Below are 17,430 nucleotides of genomic sequence, written 5' to 3'. Positions count from 1 at the left end.
CCATCCAGGGCTGATGCCAAGAACTCCCTAACATACAGGGCCAGAAGTAGTGTTTGTCTTGTGAGCCTGTGGAGGCGTTGGGGGCTCTCCATTGGCTGATGAGCCTCTCAGCTCCTGATGAAACTTTGGAAGCCCAGATGTTTTTGATGTTTCTAGATCAGGAGAGATTGTGACCTGCTGCAAGGGAGCACTTTCTGTCCACGAGCTGACTTGGCCCATCAGAATGATAATCTACCTTCCGTGCCTTTATCTGCCAGCATCCAACCGTAATAATCTTCTCCTCTCTCGCTTTGTAAATGATGAAATGTTGCAGTGTTTTTCTGCCAGGCAAATGTGTAATGTCAGTCCGGATACCCAGCAAAGTACTGTGCCTTCAATTATATCCTTGTTGTAAAAGCTTCATTTAAAAATTCTTGGGCCATAAAGCAAAGTGAGGGCAGTATTTACCATCACAAGTTGGGAAGCAGACGTTCCTGGTGTCAGAGAGGACTCTGTTAGGCGCTGATGCTATTAGTCATGGAGAATGTCAAAGCTACATCCCCTGTGTGGCCTTCAGCGAGCCAGAGAAAAGATATCTAACAAGAATTTTACGATTTGGTTTGGATGCTAGCTGAGTGAGGTCTTCCAAGGCTCCTCTGCATACAAATGACAATAGGGGACTTGACACCACCAGGACCACAGATCATGGACTGTTCTGCATCCTCAGTGAAAGAACACGGTTAGTATCTAGGTCTTTCCAGCTTATGTATATAGAATTATCTGACTCCTTTCAGGTTTCATTCACTTAATATTTTTTGTGGCCAAGTGCATGCCAGTCTCTCTGATAGGCACCCCGGGACTGCCCTGGTAAAGACATAACCATGTGGTCTTTGTTCTTATAGAAATTGTAGTCTGTTAGAGGAAGAGATACTGATCATATAAATGTGCCAGTGGATGCATAATTCAGCTTGGGTTTAGTCCAGCATAGGAAAGAGATAGTTAGAGCTTTCAGGGCACATGATGGGGTTCAAGGAGTTGGCAGCTCCAAGGGAATAGCGTGTGTGATGAGGGAATCCAGTATGGGAAAGCAGAGTACCTGTGGACCTACAGAAAGATGCTAGGGCTGGAGCTGGACTCCACAGAACCTTGAAGGCCGTCAACTCTGGATTTTTATCTGGGAGCCATTGAAAAACTGGCCAAAGGGACCATTTTGGGGCAGATCAGGAATGCTGTGGAGAGAGAGCCAAGCTGGAGAGAAATCAAGGAGGATGCGCTGTCATCCGTTTGTCATAAAGAAAAGAGATGGTGGTAGCTGGAACCTGGGGAAAAATGATCTCTTTCTATTACCAAGATTGTAGGAATTTTATGTTCTTATGTAGGAGGAAGAAAATTAGTTTCAAGCTCTGGGAGCATGCATTTGAAGCAGCGTGGTGACTAATGAAAATAACACTTCTGGGGTAAGAAAGCAGGTCAGAGGGGTTTGCAAATGCTGCTCACGATCGGGTTTGTAGACACATCCTCATTGTTGTTTTGATACCGGCAATTTCACTGCTTTTTGCATTTGATGTTTTCTCCTGTTGTGTTTATTTCCTTACTTGTTTTATGGACATTGTACAAGTGTATTGGATGGGCCTTCTGTCTTCTTTGGGTTCCATTTTAATTCTGGAGAGCTGGACAGGGCTGTGATTTTGATGATCAGTTCATGTGTGTATCTTGCCCGGCATTGTCATTGCAAATTCAACCGACTGCTTTCCGCTGTGAAAGTTAATTTAGCAGCCACATTGCAAAACCTGTAAACCCACAGATCGAACTTCTTGTGGGGAATTCATTCATGTGTTTTCCAAGTAGTTCTTAGATGTCTAATATATAAAAATTATAGTCGTCATTCATAATATCACATTATCTCTCCACCTTCTGTGTTTCAGGACAAATTGGTGCCCAGGCTAAAACCTGATTATCGTGATCAGAATAAAAGGACAAATTAGGTGGATGGTCCTTAGCTACAGTGTCCTTTAATGCCAATCACATTTACACTCTGTTACAATTTACGGTCTAAAAGACCTTCCATTTAGGTTTCTTTTATGGCTCAGAAGGATTTTTAAACATACACAGTTTACCAGCTCATCTTCAAAACACAAAGCAAAAAGCCATCCATCTGAAAAGTGAAATTATGGGGCCAACCTGGCTTAAGATGACACCATTAGGAACCCACTGTGAGAAGCACAAAGCCCCTAGCCAGTCGTTACTATTATCGTGCATTTAAGCAAAGGGCAAACTCAGATTCTCTTTGTAACTGATTGCCTTGTCCCACTTAGTACTATAAAGGAGATATTGGTTGTAAAACCTAATAGTGTAAAATAGACTTGGTAAAGGATGGCCTTCCCAGTTCTTTTAGATCCTGCTCATGTAATCTTCCTGCTGCAGAGTGAGAATATGACTCTTATTAAATGCAGTTCAGGATGTTCTGCCAAAGGCGATATTACTCCAGACCTGTGACTGTTCCAGCAAATGAAAACCTAAATAAACCCCACAATAGCACCTAGTGTTCTTTAAAGGACTCCTGATCCAAGCAAGCATTTCCACATAAATAAATTAACACTGTCATGAGTAATGGTGCATTTTTGACATGCTCATGTTACTGGCGTATGAATGTGAATTTGGGGGCACACCTCTTTTAGGGACAAAAGAAGAGTCCTCTACATGCCTCCCCTAAATTAGAAAACCCATAGCATAGTAGGGATCTGTTCAGAAAGCAGAGTTTTAGATGGTGTCCCTCGTATGAAATAAACTTCACTCAGACTTTTAGACCTTCTGTATCCAGAATGCTCAGAAAATAGACTTTTGAAGAAACCCACCCCCAGTAGTCCAAAAGTTAAATTCACTGTTTTGTGAATTAAATAATAGTGAAAATGATATTGAACTATATATTTAATAAAGAATAAGTATGAGCTAATATGGTCAGAAAATACTTAAAAACTAGATACTCGTTTTCTAAAGTTTCTCTTCCATGGAATTTCTATTTTGCTACAGTCTTTCTATTTCAAAACATGGGTTAAATTAAATTATGTATTTTTAACACAGAGAAATGGTGTTGATTTTCCTCTTCAGTCCTCTTCCGATTTTCTATTACTTTATAAAGAACACAAAGTATATTATTTATGTTTTTAGAAATTGTTGTTAAGTGGAATGACAAGCGTGGCCAAACATCATTATCTCAGAAAGCACTCTCTGGAAGAGGAGGCATTTGGGATTCTCAAAAGTACTTTCAGTAAAAAAAAATTTTTTAAAGCATAGTATAATGCTAGGAAATTAACTTTAGTCATTAAAGGCGGGCAATAAGTATCTCAGAGTAATAATTACCACCGTCGTACTTTACCAGGTTTGAATGGTCGCTATCTTAGAGATTTACTAATCCTAATTAGACATTATATTCTTTTTTTTTTAAGATTTAATTTTTTATTTCAGAGAGAGAGTGTGAGCAGAGCAGGGAGGCAGAGGGAGAAGCAGATTCCCCACCAAGCAGGGAGCTCAGTGCAGGGCTCAGTCTAGAATCTGATCATGACCTGAGCTAAAGGCAGACACTTAACAGGCTGAGCCACCCGGGCACCCCCAGGGATTATATTCACTGTGGGTACTAAACGTTTGAAAGATTATATAACTAACTGATGAAAGAACTAGAATAAATATTTTAATATTAATTTACCTTTCTATAGGGCTTGACAATTCATCAACTGCCTTTACTTACATTGTTTGATCCTTAAGACAAGTAGGCAAATAAGACATTTCATCCCACCTCCCACCCTGGCCCTAGCTTATCTTCTGGTGATTTTTTCCTAGCAGACTTGGAGAAAGAAAAATCAGAAGCTAAGTAACTTGCCCTAGATCACAAGGCTGAAACTAGCTGGCACTAGATATTATGCCCTTGTTCTTTACTTCCCTCCAGGAAAGCTGATATATCTATAGCTGTTGGCTTTCTCTTAGGTTTCATGGGTGGACACGTTCAGTGAAGATTCTGAAAAGCATGCTAAGTATTTTTATATTTACTCTTAGGAGGAAAACAAGGTCTAGTGGTTCCTACCCTTCCATGCCTCTGTCTCACCATTAACAGATGGTAGAACTGAATCGAATCCATGCACTGAAAGGGTTGCAGCCGCAGAGTGTATTTTGACTGTAGGGAGGAGAGACTTAAAATTTAGTATGTCTTAGAAACAAAAGCACATATCTCATCACTGGACAAATGCTGAGATGATGAATTTTTATTCAAATGTAGAATTTAGTGTTGTTTGAGACAGAGATGCCTCTGACAGCTCTCAGCCTGTCATAGGTGCATTTCTGATTGACTCTCCTGAAATTCCCACATTTAAAAATTCTCACCATGGGTGGTAGAGTTCGGATCTTTGTCTGGGATTTGACTATCTTAAGAGGATTTGCTTGTACTTGTGACTCCGAGTAAAGTGCTAGAATCCACAATTGGATTCATTTAGGGTTTTAATAACCATTCCTGCTTTCACCATGGCTTTTGGTTTAAACAAACCCTCAGTTCAGAATCTGGGTTTTTTGTTTTGTTTTGCTTTTTTGATTCTTTACTACCCATCACTACTTACATTAATTTTCGAAATGGTATTTTAGGCCTGAAATTTAATCCTAAGAAAGGCATTCCAAACTTTGGAAAAGGTTTGGGCACAAAAGTTTTCATTACACTATTATTTATGATAGGTAAAATTATTTATGATTGTGAACAAGTCTATACACCCAGTATTTCAGAAATGATGATGTAAATTTGGCCCGTCCTGAAGTTGGAATATTATGTAGCCATTAAAAGTTATGCCTTATGGAGATTTTAAATGACATAAGTGACAAAAATTACATTATTAAATAACACCATTATTGATAAAAATATTATTACCATAAGTAAACAAAGCAATTAAGAAGAAGAGCAAACACACATATGGTACCTGTTATGAGTTACTCATCCAAATTACTTACATATATCATGTCACTTGGAGGTAAGTATTCCTGGTACTTACAAGAGAAGTACTTTCGATAAGTTCAGTTTTTGGTTGAGGAACTGGATTCTAGTTGTAAGGTCACACACTCAATTAGTGGAGGAGTGGGGTTTTGAACCCCTGAACTCAGCCACTACGGCTGTTCTTCTCAATGTAATGTTTATAACAAATGATCTTGTCCATATTGCGGCATGTGTGCATGTGTGTATGGATAAGTTAGAAAAGCAGGTGACTGAGTTTCCAGGACTGGTGACCTGCGTGGTGGGAACACGGATGGCTTCACCTTGCTCTAGGTTTTCTATATCTTCTAAAGAGCATGTGCTGTTCTTGTTATTAGGACATAATGCAATTTTAAATAAATGAATAAAGGGGAGCCTCTTTTATACTTTCCAGAATTTCCTGTCACTCAGTGAAAACCCACCCTTATACTGTCATTTCTGGGTCTTTCAGTATCTGTCCAGTAAGACCAAAGTGGCCAACTTCATCTGCCATGATTTGGCATCACTTGAATGGGTTTGGACACATTCCAAATTTGCCTGGACAGTTTTCTACTTTCCAATCATATGCAAAAATCCAGGAGGCTCAGGGGAATATATGATCTGAGTTCTGGATCCCTCAGATCCCATCTCATAATTTTTAGTTGATTTGGCTAAATGCATGGGTAGATTAGCCATGGAACAAATACTACTAAAGACTTTATGGAATAAATACTGGGAAGCATTTTCAAATGGCGCGCTGTTTTCATTGAACTATGAACAGATGGGTTGTTTATGCTGTTTCAAATGCAGCCTGGTTTTTTGAGGTGGTTTTGTGTGTGAGGATTTTTTTGTTTGTTTTTTGCTGGTAAAAAGTAGAATTAGGGTTCTTTTTTCCTTGACTTTCCACTAAACTTACTTACTTAGTTACTTATTTATTTATGAGAGCAAGCACACATGTGCATGAGTCCGTGGGGAAAGGGAGAGGGAGAGAATCCTAAGAGGATTCTGTGCTCAGTGCAGAGCCCCATGTGGACTCAATCCCAGAACACTGAGATCATGACCTGAACCGAAATCAAGAGTCAGATACTTAACAGACTGAGCCACCCAGGCACCCCTCTACTAAACCATATTTCAATGCTTGCCTTTATAAACTATAATTGGCAATGATCAAGTCATACCCCAAATGCTAAAGGAATCTGTTGAAAGACATTTGAAAGAGTCTCTTTCTTTTAAAAATACATATGAAGGATACTTACCAGTAAAACATGATTGAAGATTTTACTTCAACATAATTGGAGGACTGTGATGATACAGATGAAAGAAGATTGGTCATGAAGCAGAGTGATGGGCACACAGGAGCTCATTATTCTTCCCACTTCTGTTTATGTCGAAAAGTTGTCATCATCAAAAAAATGAATCCGACACCTAACTGCTCTCCCGGTGATTCTATTGCATCATGAGACGCAACAAATATAGTTTGGAAGGGAAATTTTCAGTTAAGTTCCATAGAACTTTCGTCTATAAAATGCCAAAACAAGCAGTTGAAATGTGAAAAATTCTGACAGTCTATCACATTGTTTGCATACAAGGCTTAACCATGCCAAAGAATAATTTGACTGATTTTTTTCATCTCAGCTAATCTTATAGTAATAATATTAATGGGTTTTGATAGGTGTAAGTATGGCTTTTGAGCTGTAAGCCTTGTATAAGCCCTTACTCTCTTGCCTATGAACTTTTGTGCAAGTATCTGAAAAGTTCACTTTGATTTCAGACCTTCAGCCTTCTGGGCCATCCGACCTGAGCTCTCGAGACTGGTAGTACTTTTCCTTCTTCATTATACTTGCCTGGAATTTGACAGTGGATCTCTGGTTACCTGTGAACAAAATCAGCATTTTAGTTTGGCCCAAACCTACCCTGCAGGTTGATTTCTTCACCTACAGACCATTTCCTAGAAATGGAACTATACAGTTCAAAAAAGAATGAGCTTTTTGAAAGCTCTTGATACTCATTTTCAAATACTTTTCTGAACTAGTTGTGGCAATGTGTGTTCCTACCAAGTATGTAACAGTGCCCATTTCACCATACACAAATAAACACTATTTTTCAGAATCTCTCTTGATATGAGATAGGGAGGAAGTTCTCCTTTTTATTTATTTTTTATTTTTTTTAAGATTTATTTTTTGATTTTAGAGAGAAAGCACGTAAATGGAGGGGAGGGTCAGAGAGAGAGGGAGAGAGAGGCAGAGAAGCGGTCTCACCGCTGAGGGCAGAGCCAGGTACAGGGCTTAATCCCAGGATCCCAAGATCAAGACCTGAGCTGAAACCAAGAGTTGGAGGCTTAACCTTTAAAAATCTCCTTTTTAAAAAAATTATCACAGTGCCTGGATGGTTCAGTCATTTGAGCATCTGCCTTCAGCTCAGGTCATTATCCCAGGACCCTAGGATCGAACCCCACATGGGCCCCCTGCTCCCAGTGGGGTGCCTGCTTCTCCCTCTGCCTGCTGTTCCCCCTGCTTATATTCTCTCTCTCTCTCTGTCAAATAAATAAATAAAATCTTTAAAACAGTTATCACGGAAGATGGATATTTTCCAAGTTTTCATTATTGTTTACTTTTTTCCATTTAAAATGCATTTATTCATAGATGCCCAAATTTTATTGTGATCATATTCATAGTACTATCTTACAGCAGGATACAGGATACCTCTGTTCTCAAACATAAACTTCCTGGGAAGGGTCCCAGATGAGAGGGTCCTGTCATCTGACCCATTTCTGCATTTGTAGCACCTGGCCTGGTGTCTGGTGCAGGATACACAAATGTGCCTAGAAGAGGATAGTGTCCATTTTTTTTAAAAGATTTTATTTATTCATTCATGATAGACATAGAGAAAGAGAGAGAGGCAGAGACACAGGCAGAGGGAGAAGCAGGCTCCATGCCGGGAGCCCGATGTGAGACTCGATCCCAGGACTCCAGGATCGCACCCTGGACCAAAGGCAGGCACCAAATCACTGAGCCACTCAGGGATCCCGTGATAGTGTCCATTTTGAGTCGGAATTTCTATGATGTTCGTTATTAGGAAATCTATTTTTTTCATCAGTGCTTCCAAGAGGAAACCCCTGGAAGGTTCTGGGAAGCCAGTGGCTGTAATGTGGGAATAATTGCCCTTCTGATTTGTGAAATGTGCCCTCCATATCAGTAGCATCATGTAGGAAAACGAACAGTGTTGTGCTGAAATGTGCAAATTGATTGTATGATGTCACAGTTACCAGTAATTTCTCTTGCGTTCATACCATTATCTAAATTACAGACTTAGTATGATTGACAAATTTAGGAAAGACTATTTTTTTTAAGATTTTATTTATTTATTCATAGACACACACACACACACACACACACACACACACACACAGAGGCAGAGACACAGCAGAGGGAGAAGCAGGCTCCATGCAGGGAGCTTGACATGGGACTCAATCCTGGGTCTCCAGGATCACACCCTGGGCTGAAGGTGGGGCTAAACCACTGAGCCACCTGGGCTGCCCTAGGAAAGACTTTTTTTAAGCTTGTTGCTCTAGATTATTTTAGTAGCATTTTTCCCCCTTTCCTTAGTCTTGGTATTAAAAATTAAGAGATAAATTAGAAGCTTTTTGTTTCTTTCTTTCTTTCTTTCTTTCTTTCTTTCTTTCTTTCTTTCCTTTCTTTCTTTCTTTTTTTTTTTTTTTTTTTTGGATTTTATTTTGGGGAAAGCTCTAAATCCATCACAGTCTTAGTGAAATTTTGTGTCAATCCACTCTCACCAGGTTACCACCACTTACAGAGCCAAACAGAGTTTGGCCTTCTCTTCCCACACGTCTGCATGTGATTCTTCTAAAGAATAAAGTAACAGTCATCCCTTTCAAACAACCTCAGGTTCCAGTCCTATTTTTTAAAAAGCATCTTCCCTGTCCCCATTGTCTATGCACCTAGAAAGGCCAGCCCTAGAAAGGAATATTTGATTACCCCCTCAGTTTATTCCATCTCCTGGTTTCGTATGAAGAAAGTCAAGCCTATGATGCTTTCTCCTTCTTTTCATTCTGGTGTCATTTCGTGACAGATGGTGAATAAAAGCAGCGATCCCAGGCCAGGTGGCAGAGTATCTGTGTCTGCATTTTGACGACACCTGTCACTGGAGAATCCAGGCACACAGGCTGAGAGAATGTCCAGGGACCAGGCAGAGGAAATGGGCAGCCTGGAAGCCCTACCAGCTGACAAGGGTACCAGGCTCTCGCCAGCTAATGCGGTTTCGGTGTAATTTTGTAGTTAGCCGCAAATTTTTAAGCAACTTGTGTTTCACAAGAGTTGCTCATAATTTGTTTCATGTTTTCTCTTGCTCGACTTTCCCACCATGAGGTGCAGGATTCTCTGCAAGAAATCATCAATGAAATAAAAGGGCCGTCGACATTTTGCCATCCCTGTGATTAACCAAGGTGTTTAGCTCAGGTTCTAGAATATTAGGTATATTTCTTATTCTCCAACGGCTTCAAACTGTGCTTTGGTAAAGAAAGCAAGCTCAAGTGGTTTCATTAGGTGATCTGTGATCCAATATGCAGGTCATTGTCAAGTCGGTTGGCCTATCCAACCTAAAGTGATCTGCCAGCAGACATCTGGCCCTGACTTCTTGCCGAGCTAACATTCTGATGGGGTTCACAGAAACACAAGAACTGATGATTTTGAACTCTTGACATTACAGCATTTTTGACATAGGCAGAAAGAGGAGAAATCTACTTCAATTTTCTGTGTAATCAGCTGTCTTTCTATTGGCCTTCTAATACTTGCTGTTCTGACATATAAACAGAGGAAAGAGAGAGAAAATGCATGTATGTATGTGTCTGTATCAGCATAAGTTTAGCTACTTACTACCTCTTGAATATCATCATCAATCCATTCTGAGATTCTTGGATGTAGCAAAGCTTTCCACCTCTGACTGGCAACACTGATCCATCAAGGTTGCTATCCTTTGGCCATTTCAGCAGAGAATGAGCCTTGCCTGGTTTTGAATATGAATTGGCTTATGTGTCTTCCTCAAGTTATCATTTGCATGATGTCCTCCACTTCAGGTCACACACCCTGCTACAGCCTATACTTTCTACCATGTGGGAGGAAAACCCACGTGCTTTACTTTCTGTCCAAACACAAAATGGACTTTCTGGCAACACTAGTTTGGAACCCTCAGTGGACGTTTATTTTTTATTTTTTATTTTTTTTAACAAATGGCAGACAGAAGGACATAGGACATTGTTCTGGGGCTGTTTCACCCAATTCATTGACTCAGAAACAATGTCGTGGTGCAAACAAAGGTCTCTGGGCATTGTTTTACGTTTATCCTATACTCCTTCCACGATAATGCACTTACTGCCTTGTTTTGTTTTGTGAGCCAAAAATGAGATTTGGCCATGAAATCCTACAGCTTTGGGTATTTGGGAATCCCTCTCTGATAGCCAAAATTAAGTAGCAGCTCTAAATGATATGGAGAAGTCCAAGCTAAAGAGCTTCCAATTCCTTGTCCTTGTTATCCAGAAATTGTCATTCTCTTGGTAATGATTTTGGCTTCATTCACTTGTACAGTCAGTCATTCACTTAATAAATTATAATGAAATACCTGGTATGCCCCAGACACTACTAGACCATCTCATAGCAATTTTAGTGTCCGGTGGAAAAATACACACTGGTGTTTGTGTTTATGGTATTAAGGACCATATAGAATAGTGGACTTGAGCATAATTCTCTTTCCTCATTAGGTTGCTTTTGATGAGGAACAGAATTTATTTAAACTCATCATTGGGAAAAGGCCCTCCCAATGCTCTGTGGGAGTGAAATGTGGAACTGTCTGCAATGCCATATGTGACAATGAGTTCAAAATTGTAGCTGAACAGGGTTTTCATTACCTGTGGTTCTACTTCTAGAGGTTCATCCTAAGGAGCTGTAAAGATGTTCATTTGAACTGTATATTCAATTTTTCACTATTTTTAAAAATCTATTTGTCTGATGGTGGGATAAGTTACATACATTGTGGTCTATCTAAGCAGTAGAATCATAAACAGACAATAAAAGTGATGAGGGCAAGCACCTGGGTGGCTCAGTTAGTTGAGCATCCGACTCACTTTGATCTTGGAGTGGTGAGATTGAACCTCCTGTTGGGTTCCTTGCTCAGCGCAGTCAGCTTGAGATTCTTTCCCCCTCCCTCTTTCTCCCCCTCTGCTCCTCCACCCGCTCACATACACACTCTGTCTCTCTCTCTCAAATTAAAAAAAAAAAGTGATGTTGAAGAATACCTGAAAAATTGAAGGTATTTTTGTACATGTACTTTTCACACATTTGAGAAACAGGAAAATGTTGGGGTCACCTGGGAATCTGACTTCAGTTTATCAATCACAGAGGGTCATTGTGAAAATTAGTGGGCTAATTCACGTAAAGGGCTTAGCCGGGAATTTGGCACATAGTAAATATGACCCATAATAATGTCAGTAATAACAATGATCGGAGATTGCGTCGAATAAAAACTAAAAATCTACACACCAAAACATTAACATTGTTTATGTACATCTGCATGATAGAATAAACTTTGATTTTGTTTTGTGTTGTTTTTTCAGTTTGCCTGAGTATTTTTTTAATTTCTGCAATTAACAGTGGAAGACACCTCAGTGAAAGAGGTGTGGTCACGTTGGCATTATGAGCACCAATGTTTTTTAATAGATGTAGCATCTTCTTTGTTAACAGTGGAATTGGGGGGAAATGAAACAATTGCTTGCAGATATTTATGGCTAAGATTTCACCAAGACAAATATTATGCCGTAGTCATTGTCATTGGGAAAATTCATTGTATTTCTAGGGTGTCTGTATTAGCAGTGGTGGCCAAATAGCTGTATTAATGTTCTGGTGTGTGATTTGGGTTAATTACTGTCATAGTTTTATTAGGCTTTGACATGACTTTTTTTTTCCCCAGGAAGTAAAACTTGAGGATATATTCATTTCTAATAAAGGACAACTAAAATCAACAACTATAAAACCACAGTGTCTGTAGGAGAGTGAAGATTTCATAATATTGACTTTCCATAGAAAGCCTCCTTTGTTGTTTTTTTAAAGATACTGATTGATTGATTGATTGATTTATATTAAAGAAGGAGGAGGGTTAGGGGCAGAAGGAGAGAGAGAATCCCATGCAGACTCCATGCTGGCTATAGAGTCTGTTGCGGGGCTCCCACAACCCAAGCCAAAACCAGGAGTCAGACACGCAACTGACTGAGCCCCTCAGGTGCACCCAGAAAGCCTCCTTTGATTTTACTTGCCTTTGGACATGTGCTAGTTTACCTGTCTAGAGAAGCCTGTTTAAGACCAGAAGGTTCTGAGAAGACGTCTGGAGAAGAGACTGGTTGCATTTTTCTCTTGTTACTGTTAGAACCCTCTTTTTTTCTAAAGTTTTTTGTAAAGTTAACCACCTCTTACTTGGCAGCCATTCTTTTTTTTTTTTTTAAGATTTTTAAAAAATTTACTTATTTGAGAGAAAGAGAGCATGAGCAGGTGGGGAGGAGCAGAGAGAGAGGAAGAAGCAGACTCCCCACTGAGCAGGGAGCCAGATGACCTGTGGCGCAATCCCAGGGTCCTGGAATCATGACCTGAGCCGAAGGCAGACACTTGACTGAGCCATGAGGTACTCCTCATTATATTATATTATTCTTTATATTAATTTATCCCTGTTCAAATTACTGATGAGACTTCTATCTCCTAACTGGACCCTGACCGGAAGAGAGGGGACAAGAGAAAAGCCACCTGCGAAACGAATTAATTGCTACTGAACTGCCAACTCATGACCAACACTCTATATTCTTCAACATGCTTAATAACTGATTTTATTTTAGTATGGATTACATCAGACATCCCATAATCAGGTGCTAAATATGCCCATCAGCATTACTGCATTGAGTACAAAATAAGTAAATACCCTTTATGCCTCCATAATATGAAGGCATTTATCCACTCAGCAGAGATTCATCCAGCAGTGTAGGCATGCTTGGCACTAGAAGAGGTGCTAAAAAAAGGAATGGTACTCTGGCCTTGCCTTGCTAGCTTGTCTTGGAGACGGGCCCTGGGTATGTGAAAAGTTAACCAACAATGCAATAAGAGTTTTCAAGGCAGCATACCGTCCCATTAGCATTTGTATTGCTTCATATTTCCAGACTAAGTAATGTTGCAGAACACCAGTATTTTGTTCTGCACAACCCGCTCACATTTCTAAGCACATGGGCGTTCATTTGTCTTTTCAATTGTTTTCCATTTTCCCTACATACCCGATACTTGCTGGTAGGAATTTCAAGGGTTGCAAATTGGTAGGTCCTCTGTAATCAATGAAAATAGTTTATGACACCAGATCTTTGAAATGGTGTCTGAATATGCACACTTTGGGACTTTAGGAGTTATCTCTTTTACTGTATAAATTACTGGAAGCCAGCTGTGCAGGATGAAGCAGGAGTGCTTTGTGGAATGTCAATGGTTTGGAGATTTAGGGCTCTATGGGAAGTGATTCAAGTTTCAGAACCTTTACGCAGGCAAGATTCATGGAGCCAGAATGAGGGTCTGGTGTCCCTTCATACGTGTGCACTGTATGGGATAATACTGAAGATGTTCTCTTCTCAAAATTATCCTAGAAAGTCCCTTGAGTGAAGCTGTGTGCCCCTCTCTGTGTAGTTCTTGTAGAGGCGTTGGATCATATTGACAAGCAAATTGGTGTCTGGAACTCTGAACTATTGGTGAAGGAAAGGCTCTGGAGTCTGCTATAGCCCAGCCTTTCCCAGCACATACTTTGAGGATCCTTTCACATACTGAGAGATGCTCGACCTTGGTCAAGTCCGGGGAAATGCTCTCTAGTCTAGAATATCCTCCTTCTCTTAGACACTGCCAGTGCATAACAAAGGCTCCCTGATAAGTCCTAAAATAAAAGGAACCTGTCATTTTATAACAAGGTATTCCTGAAATTTTGTCTACGCTGGATCCTTTCTTCCTTTAAATATTTATTGTCCCACCAAAATATTGTTTTCTCTACACCAGTTAGGGAATCTAGCTGTTGTTTTTGAATATCCATCTTCAGAGCCTTCACCCACGCTTGTGTGTGTGTGTGTGTATGTGTGTGTGTGTGTGTGTGTGTGTGTGTGTGTGTGTGTGTGAACCTTTAGGGCTTTTAAAAAACTTTTTGGTGGCTCCTGTCTGAGAGTGGATTTCACTCTGCACTTGTTTGGGCAAATAGCTCTTTGTGCTTAGCTTAGCAAAACAGGCCTTTGTTTTCTGAGCCCAGATCAAGGTGAGGCAGGGCTTGTTAAGGTCCCTGGAGATGTTCATTAGTGGCACTTTCTGTCCCCATCCAGGTCCCCGTGGGAAGAGAAGGGGATTCAAGTATAGGAACGAGTATGGGAATGTGGCCTTTTGCTGGCCACCTAGACGTCATGCTCTGGTTTTACAATCTCTTGACAGTGTTTCAGGAAGAAAGCAACCCATTGGAAGCCAAGGCAACATGTTGGCATCATTTAGCCTGGGTTGGATTGTCTTTGCCAAAACACTTGCTTTAAGATAGGCGTATATGAATTAATTCATTTATTATGTGAATATTTGCTATACATACAAATTTATCAAAACTGATATAGAGAGATAGGTCAACATCTGAATGCAGTGTTTTCTCTAAAGGCAAATGATTTTTTTTTCTGGTTCCAAAAATAAAAATGTTGTACAAATTTCAAACAGCATGGGGATCCCTGGGTGGCTCAGCGGTTTAGTGCCTGCCTTCAGCCCAGGGCGTGATCCTGGAGTCCCGGGATCAAGTCCCACATCGGGCTCCCTTCATGGAGCCTGCTTCTCCCTCTGCCTGTGTCTCTGCATCTCTCTTTTTGTGTCTTTCATGAATGAATAAATACAATATTTTTTTTAAAAATTCAAACAGCATGAGGGCAGGGCCCATTACGGAGAGAGGAAAACTGGGATGCCTTGGCCCCTTGTGTGTTAAGAGAATTCCTGCTGTATGTTCTATCTGCAGTCAGTTTTAAAGGTGTTTATAAATATGTGTCACCTGGGCAGCCCCAGTGGCTTAGCGGTTTAGTGTCGCCTTTGGCCCAGGGTGTGATCCTGGAGACCCGGGATCAAGTCCCACATTGGGCTCCTACATGGAGCCTGCTTCTTCCTCTGCTTGTGCCTCTGCCTTTGTGTGTGTGTGTGTTTCTCATGAATAAATAAATAAAATCTTTAAAAGAAATAAAAATTAATTAATTAATTAATTAATTAATTAATTAATGTGTCACCTAAGTAAGATGGAACTCTGCTATAAAGTGCTTTTGACCCTAACAGTGTGTCATAGCCATTTCTTGATATTGGTAGATATATTTTTTCCTTGTCCTGTTTTAACCACTTTTTGTCATTATACTGAATGTGATACCATAATTTAACTGGTTATCAATAGATTATCCCATAAATAGATTTTTTTTAGTTGTTTCCAATTTTCCCTCTATAAATGAGCAGCACCAGAGTGTGATAGTCACATGTCTGTGCCCTTACCCACTTATCCAAGTTTTTTTCTTTATATAAATTCTTGGAAGTAGATTTCCTGAGTCAGTGAGTGTGCCCACTATTAATTTTGGAAGGCTATTACAGATAATACTACTCAAACCAAGTATGCCAGTACCTACTTTAAAATTTTCTCATTCACACAGTGTATTTTTGATCTGGAAGTCATTATTTTTAACATACAAAGTCCTTGTGCTGTTATTCAGTCTCATTCCTCCTCTCTTCTATCTCTAGTAGCCTAATTACTTCACCTATTTCAACTGTTGGAAGCATATAAGAAAGTCCATAGGAAACAACAACAAAAACATTGATCTCTAAACATACTAAGTTAATTTTAAAAGTAACCAGGTTTTTTTTTTTAAAGGTTTTATTTATTTATTCATGAGAGACACACACAGAGAGAGGGGCAGAAACAGAGGGGGAGAGAGAGAGAGAGAGAGAGAGAGAGAAGCAGGCTTCATGCAGGGAGCCCGATTGGGACTTGATCCCGGGACTCCAGGATCACGCCCTGGGCTGAAGGCAGGTGCTAAACTGCTGAGCCACCCAGGGATCCCCACTAACCAGTTTTTTAATCCAAAATAAATATAGCACTATATACTCTTGGACTAATATTACTAGATAATAACCTTGCCAAAATGGGATCCAACTAAATGCCTTAGTTGTACAAAGGCACAAAGTTATAGATTTCAAGCCACCAGGAAAGTACAGATTTCCAGGCCATGATCACATTTGTCTCTTCTCTTATCATCCTGCCTCCTGCTTATTCTTTACCGCAGTGGCCTGACTTCCAAACAGAATTTTAATCTCCCTTAGGTTTCATGGGAGGTGGTATACAGAGGATCTCAAATTCATAGATAAACCTCCTATAGGTTTATCTTCCCAACTCATGCAAATGACTAAATATCATGACTGAAAATTTTTCTTTCCCCTCAGGAGATTAAAAAGAATGTTTATCTCTGACACATACTCCCAACTAAAATTGTGTTCTTAACTTTTTAGTTATACTAACGGATATTCAAGGGATTGGGTATAGAAGCAGGTGGGTTACTGCTTTGTGAAAAATGATTGATGATGGAGGAAAGACTCTAAAACTCTTGTTTGCTCTTCACTGACAGCTAAGCCCAAAGAAGAGAATTAATATGTCACTTATATATGTGCTCAAAGTATTATTAATTTCTCTTTATTATCTGAGAATTTCAACTTAGATTATAGAGTGTAACTGCACCAAACATGGTATTGATTGATTCAAGACACATTCTCATAGTGGGAGGGAATATAAGTAGGAGGGTTATTACAAAGATAAACTTACTATGATATTTTTAATTAGCCAAAGTTTATGTATAGTGTAAGCAACTTTTCCAAGTATATTTTTATATTGCATTATTATGGTACAGTGATAATCGTATTTGAAGGTGCTTATTCCATAAATGGATTATAGCATCAGCTCTCATGACAGCTGTCAGAGGTTATTGAAGCTGTGTTTATTACAAGGTTGAGAGAAGGGAATCGCAGTGAGTTTAAATGACTTGCCCAAAGTCAGCCTGATAGCCAGAACTGAAACCTGAGGATCTGCCCAATTCTCAGAGACCTTGCACTTGACCAGGATGCTCTGCTGATTCCCATGGTCCTGGGACAGGTGGTGGATCTGTCATTGTAATCAGCCATGCCTTTTGGTGTCATTTGAATACAGTTCAAATTCAGTATCATAGCTGTGCTGTCTGCTTTCTTGAGATGCTGTACCCCACTCTTAGGTGTTTATTGGCTGAAAACCTTCCCATAAACTACATCAAATTGGTCCAGGTTTATATGACAGAAAGAGACAGTTTTCCACTAAAATAGCAAATGTTGGATAAATAAATCATGATATATTCATATGATCGTATTCTCTAC

General features: G+C 39.8%; 1 protein-coding gene across 5 annotated transcripts in view; it reads left to right on the top strand.

The window, feature by feature from the left end:
- Positions 1-17,430, top strand: part of PTPRG (protein tyrosine phosphatase receptor type G) — a 701,447-nt gene that overhangs the window by 504,341 nt on the left and 179,676 nt on the right. The window lies entirely within an intron of this gene.

This window comes from Vulpes vulpes, chromosome 9 (genome assembly GCF_048418805.1).
Source record: "Vulpes vulpes isolate BD-2025 chromosome 9, VulVul3, whole genome shotgun sequence".
NCBI classification, from domain to species: Eukaryota; Metazoa; Chordata; class Mammalia; order Carnivora; family Canidae; genus Vulpes; species Vulpes vulpes.
This window is presented reverse-complemented; position numbering and strand designations above follow the sequence as displayed.